The following is an 11,557-nucleotide window of genomic DNA, read 5'->3' as shown; positions in this document are numbered from 1 at the left end:
CTTAATCACCCTAAATCTTCCTAACCCATGAATTCAATGGTGGATTACTCACTAAGGCTCATGATCATTCTTAAACCTATTTGAGGTTTCAGATTGATCATCAACAGAATAAGGAATCAATAAGATAAACAACAAGAACAATCGAATCAATGATCAAAAGAGATCAAGAAGTTTCAATAGAATGATGTTTACCAAGTAACAAAAGATAATCTGCCTGGTGGCTACAAAATGATAACTTAAACATAGGTTTAGAGTGTGTAAATCGTAGAGGGCAAAATAGTAATTCAACGTAAAACACGGTGCACAGCGGCTTGATGACAGGCCACTATGCCGCTGTGGGTAACAAGGCCGCTGGCTCTCGACGTGGAGCGGTATCCTGACTCATGGCTTCAAGGCCGCTGTGCCCAAAAGCCGCTGGGACACTTAGCCTCATTTTCTCCAAGATTGTAACGTGGCGGCTTCAGGAACCGCTGCGGGAAACCGATTGAACGTACGCAATTTTATTATCCAACACTTGGTTTCGCAGCGGCATAATGACACCGTGACAAAAGGCCGCTGTGGACGTAAAAGGCCGCTGCAACACTTAGTGAAATAGGCACACGAGCTGGACCATCACTCTTGCTTCTAAAACACCTCTCAAACCTTCCATGATCACCATGTTGCATCTCCAACACCTGATAAGGACATGTGCAATGAAATGCATCCTAGATATGCCTAGATGATGCCTTTGATGATCAAAATGCATGCGAATATGAAGATAAAACAATGGAAATATGCAAGACATCAACTCCCCCAAACTTGTCCTTTACTTGTCCTCAAGTGAACTTTCTAGGACTCATAGGGGAAGAGGTTTGAAAGTGGGAGCTCATAGCCAAGAGACACACACAAGCACTCGCTTCAACATAAGAATTCAGCACAAGCACACTCTCCTTTATTATCCTCTAGCTTCTCTAGGCCTATCTTAACTCAACATTATTCATTCACACATTCAGTTCAGCCAACTCTCACATTCATTAAGCAATACAACAAGTGAGCTCCATGCAAATGGTCAATTGGTCCAAGTCATTTGGGTAAGGGAAGGCTTTTTGTTCTAGCGATCAAGGGGCTCAAAACTCATTATCTTCAAGGGGGTTCACTCTCAAAACAAGTAGCATTGACATTGCACATAATATATCTAAGAAAGGGATCAACTAATGCATACAATGCTCAATCTTCATAGTTCTACCCTTTTTAAAACATACAAGTGACTCAATTATTCCCAAAGTTACACCCCACTCACATCTCTCACCCAAAAATTTCAAGAACATAACCACAAACTCTTCAATCAAGGGAAATATCTAAACTCTTAAAACACAACCTCTTAGCTCATTCACACTTTGCTAGCCCTCTTTCTTTATTCTCTTTTTTTTTTTTTTATATATCTTTGCTGTTTTCATTTTTTTTTTTTTGGGGGGCCAAGACTTTCACAATTTGAGCTAGAGGTTTTATACAATTCCCAAAGAGACAATTAAGCACAAGAGTTCAATCATTTTCTTTCAACCTTCAAATTCCCAAGTCAAACTTCACAACACTCACCCCCTCCCACCTATAGCTAGACAATAGTGTATCCAATCTAGCAAAAATGAAGACTGAGCATTGTCGTTCCCAATACTCTCAAGATTATGCACATGCAAGACTTTCCGAAAAAGGCCTCACTCAACAATCAATGAAGGCTTAAAAGGAGGAGAGGGTTTTAGGGAGTGGACTGCCACTAGAGATTGTCAAAAAGATCGGCATAAAAGGCGTGACAACTCTAGTGTGTATATCCATGACTTAGCACACAAGGGACCATGAGCAAGAAATTAAGTTCATTCAGTTCATTCAAGGTTGTAGTTGGCCTAAGAGATTGAGTTTCAGGGAGAGTTTTCAAGGCACGAAACTTACAAGGTTTTCAAGAGAGGCGCATGAACTAAACGAGGCTAGACAGTGCTCTCTACAAGGCATTTTAAATCATTGCTCCCAATGCAAATGAATGCAACCTATATGCTCTAGACTCTCCTAAAAGTGCAAACGATGCAAACTAAATGATTTCTTTTTTTTTTTTTGGTTTTTCTATGCAAATAGGTATGTGAAATGCAAGACTCAATGCAAGACCATCAAAGCAAACAAGGTTAAATACTTGGTACCTCCCCCAAACTTAAGTCACACAGTCTCTGTGTTGTTAAGCTGAGGGAGATACCGAAAAGAAATCCTAAAAAGCAAAGAAAATCTAGTATATACAAGGGAAGGTATGGAGATACCTGGCTAAGGATAGAAAGAGGAACCATCCGTGTCCCAATCGTCTGCAGTGGCGATGGATGGGGACTCGTTGGAAGACTCACGAGCAGGTGGAGGGCGGTTTCTGCGCTGTCTATGCAGCTCAGAATCTGGAGAGCGTGCAGATGCAGCTGTGTTGTAGAAAGAGGGCCGAGGAAGAGTAGAAGGCCCAGCAGCTGACATCACATCATCCCTTTGGCAACCTGAACTCAGAGTGGTACGTGCTAGTAGTGAAGTGACTTTCCTCATCTGTCTCTTGAGCACTTTGACTGACTCCTTCAGCTTGTGAATGGTCCTATCTTGCATCTTGTTCCACTTGAGCAGCTTAGCATTCTGAGAAAGAGCTTCGCGCAGACCGGCGCTCGTAGTGGCACCTCTATAAGGTTGGAAGTGGTATCGGTCTGTTCCATATAATGGACCTGGCGTTGTTGGTCCCTCATCATCAGCATCACTGGGTCTAGCTGTCCCAGAGGACTCTGCTCGTTCTCTCTTCTTCCTCTTGCGCGGGGCGTTGATGGGACCAAATTCAGGGTGGTCTAGTGGGACAAGATACCAAATTCAGGGTGGTCAAACTCGATGTGCTCAGGAAGTGAGGTAAATGCCTCGTTAGGTAGGAGGAAGTAGGACTTAATGCTGGGGTCATAGGCGGAGTAGAACTGGTAGGCATATTGGACCCCTGCTGTTCCTCCTAGGAACTTGGTCTTCTTCAAGTACGGGAGATCGATGTACTGAGCCTCTTTCTTCACTGGTCCTAGCTTAGTCCCAACTGCTGCTAAGATAGGTGTGATGAGGTTTCCAATAAGTAGCCTCGGTGTGCCATCATCGTTCGTCCAAGCCCAATACTTATAGTAGATGAATCTCCTCACAAGAACTCCTATCAGTCCCAAGTCCTTGTATTGCTGCAGGGTTGTGGTCTGTAGTTTACCATGCCCATCCAGAGGAAGAAGTGCTAGTCCCAAGAGTTTCAATTCATCTTCATTTACTCCTCCAGGTTCTCTTCTGCAGTATAAGGTATGACTGAGTATCTTTGCGGCATATCTCACCCCTGGGCTTGTGATTTCATTGCACTTATCACTGCCAGGATCCCGTGCTCCTTCAGCAATCCAAGTCCAAACGTCATTTGAGATCAAGGTGGATGAAGGTAAGCGTGATTTTGCATCATCCGACAGTCCAAAGATAGAACTGAGCTGCTTAAAACCCATCCTGTGGAGCTTCCCTTTGACCTTGAAGACAATGTGCCCAAACCCCTCCTGCTCAACATACTCATCATGGAAGACTGCTGAAACTGAGGCCAAGAACTGATAGGAGACTTCCTCATGTACTGGATAAGCCATTCCAAGAAAGGATTCCATGCCCATGTTGCGGAGGAGGAGCCGCACGTCTTCAAGGATCCCGAGTGTTCGCAGAGCGAAGATATCTGGAAACCTCATTGAAGCTAGCGGGATCTTTTTGATGTGCGCTAGCAACTTAGTGTAGGGCGGAATGTTATCAACTCGTCTCTCTGGCTCTTCCTCTTCAACAACTGGAGCTTCTTATTCAATTTCGGTCGTTTATTTAAGAGCTTCTTCTATCTCCCTTTCAGTATCAACCTCAGCTTCGTGCTCCTCTCTGGTTTTGTGGCGGCTCACACGGAGCTCTCTAGGAGGTTTCCTCCGGAACACGGGAGTGCGGGCTTCTCTTTCTGGTGGGTCTTGAGAACTTGATGCTATTCCCTTTCCTTTAGTTTCCTTTGTTCCTTTCCCCTTATCTCTCGCCATCACGTTCTGCAAAACAAACACTTAGAAGTGTGTAAGTGATATGAGAATCAATCATCACACAAAACACTAAACTCTCTCAAAACACAATTGAACACGATTTTCACCAACCAACTCATCAAACAAGCTAATTAGAACACGAACATCAGTTTTAAAGCAAGAAATCGAGCATGCAATTCAAAATTTCAAATATTTTTTTTTTTTAGATTGCAGCCGATTCACAATACCTTAGCTTGATTTGATGAAAGTCGATTGGAGATGGTGAAAGAGGAGGTAAATTCGGGATCTCAGCAACAAAAATCAATGGATTTGGTTGAGAGATGAGAGAGTTGTGTTCTTGAGAGTGTTGGAGAAGAGAGAGATCGTGAGAAGAGGGTGAAGTGAGGGAGAGAGATGAGTCGAGGGTTTTGAGGGGTAAACCGGTTTGGTTCAATTGATTTGAACCGGAAATCAGAGAAGAGACACTTACCTGGTACGCGCAGCGGTTTTATGGCGCGGGACAGAAGGCCGCTGGGACCGAAGAATCGCTGGGAGGGTTATCAAGCAGCGGGATGCGATACCGCTGCAGAAAGCCACGCCAGATTACGCAATTCTGTGTGATAAAATCACATTTTTAACGCAGCGGTTTCTTGTCACGCCATTAGGCCGCTGGGGCCGAAAAACCGTTGTGACACTTCGCACACAGACCACGTCTCTTGATCTGCTCCAAGCTTCCCAACTGTTTTGCAACACCTAATAGACAAAAACTAGACCCAAAAACGATCTACAAAATCAAAGAAAATAAAATTATATACAAGGATAGACATGGGATTTCCTCCCAAGTGAGCTTGTTTTAAGTCTCTAGCTTGACTTTACCTCCTTCGGGGTTAGGCCGGGGTGGGTTCAGAAAGTGGAGTTGAGACTCCACCTTCCTTTGGTGCTGTGGCCATGTAGAGCTTAACTCTTTGCCCGTTGACTGTGAAGTCTCTTCCATCAGTACCCCACAAAACAATAGCCCCATAAGGTCTGATCTCCTTGACCTTGAATGGACCGGACCACCTTGACTTGAGCTTTCCTGGAAACAACTTCAGCCTAGAGTTGTAAAGAAGAACTTGGTCTCCTTCCTTGAACTCTCTTTTCAGAATGCTCTTGTCATGGAAAGCCTTGGTATTTTCCTTGTAGATCCTTGAATCCTCAAAAGCATCCATCCTTATCTCATCAAGTTCATGGAGTTGAAAAAGTCTCTTCTCCTTGGCACTCTTGATGTCAAAGTTCAGCAACTTCACTGCCCATAGTGCCTTGTACTCAAGCTCCACTGGCAGATGACAAGACTTCCCATACACAAGGTTGAAAGGTGTGGTTCCCAAGGGTGTCTTGTAAGCTATCCTATAAGCCCAAAGTGCATCATCAAGTTTAGTAGACCAATCCTTCCTTGTAATCCCCACAATCTTCTCCAAAATGGACTTGATCTCTCTGTTAGAAACCTCAACCTGACCACTTGTCTGAGGATGGTAAGGAGTTGCTACCTTGTGCTTAACACCTTTCTTCTTGAGAAGCCCTTCAATCAGTTTGTTGATGAAGTGAGAGCCTCCATCACTGATCACAACCCTTGGGACTCCAAACCTTGGAAAGATGACACTCTTGAACATCTTAGTTACCACCTTAGCATCATTGGTGGGACTTGCTATGGCTTCCACCCATTTTGAAACATAATCAACAGCCACAATGATGTATTTGTTGCCATGAGATGATGGGAATGGTCCCATGAAGTCAATACCCCACACGTCAAACACTTCAACTTCAAGGATAGGATTCTGAGGCATCTCATTCCTCTTGGTAATGTTTCCTCTTCTTTGGCACGAATCACACCTCAGAACAAAATCCTGTGTATCCTTGAACATGTGTGGCCACCAGAATCCTGCTTGTAGCACTTTTGCAACAGTCTTGAAGGTGGCAAAGTGACCTCCATAAGATGATCCATGACAGTGTGTAAGGATCCCTTCAACTTCTTCATTGGCAACCACTCTTCTGTAGAGCTGATCCTTGCAGAGAATGTAGAGGTAAGGCTCGTCCCAATAGTATATCTTCACATCCTTGAAGAACTTCTTCTTGGCATAGCCCACAAGATTCAAAGGTTCTTTTCCTGTGGCTAAGTAGTTCACCAAATCAGCATACCAAGGTTCCTTCTCTTCAGTAGCTTTAACCTCTTCAAGCTTTCTACCAGTCTCACAAGCTGCCATCACTGCTCCAATAGCCATGATCTGCTCTTCTGGAAGTCCCTCATCAATAGGAACGCCACATTCTATTTTCAGTCTAGACAAGTGATCAGCTACACCATTTTCAACTCCAGGCTTGTCTCTAATCTCCAAATCAAACTCTTGGAACAAAAGGATCCATCTCAAAAGCCTCGGTTTTGCATCTTTCTTGGCCAGAAGGTGTCTCAAAGCTGCATGATCTGTGTAGACAATGACTTTAGACCCCACCAAATAGCTCCTGAACTTCTCAAATGCAAATACAATGGCTAGCATCTCCTTCTCAGTTGTGGCATACTTCATCTGAGCATCATTCAAGGTTTGGCTCGCATAGTAGATCACATGAGTCTTGCCATCTTTCTTCTGGCCCAAGACAGCTCCCACAGCATAGTCACTAGCATCACACATGATCTCAAAGGGTAGACTCCAATCTGGTGGCTGGACAATGGGAGCATTTACAAGCTCATTTTTCAACTTCTTGAAAGCTTCTAGATATTCCTTACCAAAGAGAAAGATCTCTTCCTTGCATAACAGTCTAGTGAGTGGCCTGGCGATCTTGGAGAAGTCCTGAATGAACCTTCTATAGAAACCAGCATGCCCCAAGAAGCTCCTGATGTCTTTCACTGTCTTTGGGGGAGCCAAACTGACCATCACATCAATCTTTGCTTTGTCTACCTCAATCCCCTTCTCTGATATCTTGTGTCCAAGAACAATCCCTTCCTTAACCATGAAGTGACACTTCTCCCAGTTGAGCACAAGGTTGGTGTCTTCACATCTCTGTAGGACCCTGCACAAATTAGACAAACAAGCAGAAAACAAAGATCCGTAGACAGAGAAGTCATCCATAAACACCTCCACAACATCCTCAATAAGATCAGAGAAAATCGACATCATGCACCTTTGGAAGGTGGCTGGAGCATTGCACAGCCCAAATGGCATCCTTCGATAAGCAAAGGTACCATAGGGGCATGTGAATGTCGTTTTCTCTTGATCATTGGGATGTATGGGTATTTGGAAGAACCCTGAATACCCGTCAAGAAAACAATAGAATGGATGATTTGCAAGTCTCTCAAGCATCTGATCAATAAATGGCAATGGGAAGTGATCTTTTCTAGATGCAGAGTTCAGTTTTCGGTAATCAATGCACATTCTATGTCCTGTGATGGTTCTTGTGGGTATTAATTCATCCTTATCATTTTTCACAACAGTGATCCCACCCTTCTTTGGAACCACATGCACATGAGATACCCATTTAGAATCTGAAATAGGGTAAATCACACCAGCATCTAAGAGTTTAAGAATCTCCTTCTTTACAACATCCTTCAGGTTAGGATTTAACCTTCTTTGATGCTCGATAGAAGTCATTGATTCATCCTCAAGATGTATCCTATGCATGCACAAAGTGGGTGAGATCCCTTTGATATCATCAAGAGAGTAACCTATTGCTTTTCTAAACCTTTTAAGTGTTTTCAAAAGTTCAGCAAGCTCAGGTTCAATAAGTTCACTACTCACAATGACAGGATATGTCTCATTAGGGCCAAGGAATGCATACCTTACACCATGGGGGAGTGGTTTGAGCTCCACCTTGGGTGCCTTAAGCTCGCTCCAGTCATCTTGCTGGGTGTTCTCTTGTTGAGTCACTGAAGCTACTTGATGGACCTTGTGTGGCAGCTCTTCGTACTGATCTTTACCCTTAAACCCCTTGTGTGAATCCATCATCATCCCATAGGCTGTACTCTCCAGGTTCTCAATCACTTCAGCCCCTTTCTCCACTGTCAAAGCCAGCTGTAGAGGATCTTCTAGAGATAGCTCTTCAAGGAGTTCATCAGCCAGAGCATCCATCTCTTCAATGTAGAAGATTTGTCCTTGCACAGTTGGTTTCTTCATAACCTCCTTGATGTCAAAGTGGAGAATGTGTCTCTTACCCAAGTGGAGATCAATCTTGCCTTCTTTCACATTCACAATGGCTCCAGCTGTAGCTAAGAAAGGTCTCCCAAGGATTAAGGGATCTTGAGCTTCTTCACCCATCTCAAGTACCACAAAATCTGTAGGGATTTCACAGTTTCCGACCATAAGAGGAAGGTCTTCCAAGATGCCAACAGGGTACTTCACTGAACGATCAGCCAACACCAATGAGAGTCTACACTTCTTGTATTGAGTGAAACCAAGCTTCTTTGCAACTGATAAATGCATCAAGCTGACACTAGCTCCCAAATCGCAGAGACATCTCTCAAAAACCATAGGTCCAAGAGCACAAGGCAGTGTGAAGCATCCTGGGTCCTCTAGTTTCTTTGGAACATCAAGTGTCTGAATGATGGCATTACACTCATGAGTGAGAATCATCATACCTTGCATCTCCTTCTTCTTTGCAGCTACAGCATCTTTTAGGAACTTATTGTATTGAGGAACCAGCATGAAAGCATCAATTATGGGCATCGTGATCTGGACTTCACTCATCTGCTTTTCAAACAAGGCTTTGTACTTCTCCAGCAACTGCTTCTTGAACCTTCCAGGGAATGGAAGTTTGGGCTTATAAGGAGGGGGAACAAAAGGATTCTCAATTGCTGGAGCAGCAGCTTGACCATCTTTCACTGTTTGCTTCTCTTCTCCCACCTTTCCTTTGCCTTTGGCTTCCACAATCTTCTCTAAGATCTCATCATTGATCTTCTCATCCACAATCACAACCTCATCATCAATGTTGATGGCTACCCCCCCACCTTGTTTCTCAGCATCCTTGGTGAGAGTTGGAGAAGGCAACTGCTTGCCACTCCTTAGGGTAACAGCCTTCATTGTTTCTTTGGGGTTTTGCTCAGGCTTTCCAGGTAGAGAACCTTGCTGGCGGTTTTGGTGAGTAGTCAAGGAAGCAAACTGGTTCTCCAAGGCCTTGAACTTGTTGTTAAGCTCATTGTAGCTACCATCAATCTTGTTGTGGAGATTCTTGAGCTCATAGCCAACATGCTTTTCACTTCTAGTTTGAGACTCCAAGATTTGTTTCAGTAGAATATCTGTGCTGCTGGCCTGAGGAGCAGAACTAGAAGGATGAGCTTGCTGCTGAGAAGATGGGTTTCCTTTGTTGGGAAAACCAGGAGGAGGATTCTGCTGAGGCTGAGAGTTGCCTTGCTGGTTGCTCCTAGGCTGGTAACCATTCGGCTGGTTGTTTGGGTAAGAGCGCTGTTGGTAGTTGTTGTACTGAAAATTGGGCTCCTTCTTGTACCAACTACCATTGTTGTTGATGAAACACAGTTCTTCTTGACCTTCCAAACCATCAACTTCATTAGCACCAGGAGGTGCTTCTTGTACTGGGTTACCAACGAAGTTCAGCTGCTCTTGTGTAGCCTTATCAGCAATCAGAATGTCGATCTTATCCTGCAAAGCCTTTAACTCTTTCCTCGTCTGCTTATCATCAGTTCTATCTCCTCTGTCATGGTCTCCACTGTAGACTGCGTCACTCTTCACCATGTTGTCGACCAGCTCCTCTGCATCTGCTTCAGTTCTCCCCAAGAAGAACCCATTACTTGCAGTATCCAATCTGGATCTGTACTTAGGAAGTGCACCCCTGTAGAAGGTGCTCAGCAAGCTCTCTTTGGAGAAACCATGGTGTGGACACTGAGCTTGGTAGCCCTTGAATCTCTCCCAAGCTTCACTGAAGCCTTCCAAGTTCTTCTGCTGGAAACTGGATATCTCGTTTCTTAGCTTAGCAGTTCTTGAAGTAGAGAAGAATTTCTCCAAGAATGCTCTCTTGCAGTCATCCCAGGTGGTGATGGAGTCGCTAGGTAGAGACTTCTCCCACTGACGTGCCTTATCTCCCAGAGAGAAAGGGAATAGCTTGAGTTTGAAGGCATCTTCGGACACACCATTGGTCTTTGACAAACCACAGTAGCTGTCAAACTTGTCCAAGTGATCAAATGGGTCTTCTACAGCCAAGCCATGATACTTGTTGTTCTCGATCACGTTGAGGAGTCCTGGTTTGACCTCAAAGTTGTTAGCCTCCACAGCTGGGGCTCTGATGCCAAGCCTATGACCATTGATGTTGGGACGGTCATAGGTACCAATCGGTCGAGCAGGTCGCGGAGGGTGCTAAGGGTTAACCCCTTGACCGTTTGCAGGTGGATCCATATCGATATCCTGCTGAGTTCTTCTCTGTCTCGATATACCCCTTTCAAGTGCTCTGATGTCAGGTACAAGTGGAACTAGGTCTGATGTGCCCTTGCTCCTCAAGTTCATACACCTGAAATTAAAAGAGGGATGAAAATGTAGAATCAGTAAACAGAAAAAGAAAAATGACTTAGTCTCAAGCAAGTGACTAAATCTCAATGTTTAAATCAACTCGGAACTTGGCAACGGCGCCAATTTGATGCTAAGATAGTCAAAGCTCCTAAAACAAATGTTGTAATATGAGTGAAATGTCGAACCAATTCCAAGGGATTCAAAGCACCAAGAATGCAAGTACTTCCTTAATCTAAGTGCAATCGATGATTTGATGATTTCTAGAATCTAGAATGCAATAACTAAACAATAAAAACAGTAAATCAATGAACTTTCTTTTATGAGAAAGGAGAACTCATGGGTATATGAATTTAGACCTTGGGTGATCAAGCTTCGAACTAAGGATGGCAACAATCAATCAAACTAATCAACCTTAAGCTTAGACACAATCCTAAACAAGCTCTATGTCTAGATGAATGCTCATTTGCTAACATATTTCAGACATCAAATGTCTTTGGCTGAATAATATAAAAGCAATCATAACAAACAAGTCTATTGGCTATCTTAACACTCTTAACAACAAATGTCTTTGGTAAAGTGTGTTAAGAGCTAAGGAGAGTTGACTCAGACATATCATCGAACACCTTGTAGGTGGGAGATGTCTAAAGATCAACTTTTGAGAGGCCAACTCAACAGATGCATTACGAATACTCTCCTAGGCAAGGAATAAGGTTTGATTTACACTAAAACATCCTAGAACTAACTTAATCACCCTAAATCTTCATAACCCATGAATTCAATGGTGGATTACTCACTAAGGCTCATGATCATTCTTAAACCTATTTGAGGTTTCAGATTGATCATCAACAGAATAAGGAATCAATAAGATAAACAACAAGAACAATCGAATCAATGATCAAAAGAGATCAAGAAGTTTCAATAGAATGATGTTTACCAAGTAACAAAAGATAATCTGCCTGGTGGCTACAAAATGATAACTTAAACATAGGTTTAGAGTGTGTAAATCGTAGAGGGCAAAATAGTAATTCAACGTAAAACACGGTGCACAGC

The 11,557-nt window shown here is 43.4% G+C and overlaps 1 non-coding gene across 1 annotated transcript; it reads left to right on the top strand.

Annotated features, from left to right (window-relative positions):
• Positions 1 to 9,869: 9,869 nt before the first annotated feature.
• Positions 9,870 to 9,976, top strand: LOC130512084 (small nucleolar RNA R71). Its single transcript, XR_008945645.1, has one exon. It is a non-coding gene; the product is annotated as a small nucleolar RNA R71 (small nucleolar RNA).
• Positions 9,977 to 11,557: the final 1,581 nt, after the last annotated feature.

This window comes from Raphanus sativus, chromosome 4 (assembly GCF_000801105.2).
Source record: "Raphanus sativus cultivar WK10039 chromosome 4, ASM80110v3, whole genome shotgun sequence".
NCBI classification, from domain to species: Eukaryota; Viridiplantae; Streptophyta; class Magnoliopsida; order Brassicales; family Brassicaceae; genus Raphanus; species Raphanus sativus.
The sequence above is the reverse complement of the archived record's forward strand: the minus strand, read 5'-3'. Positions and strand labels throughout refer to the sequence as shown.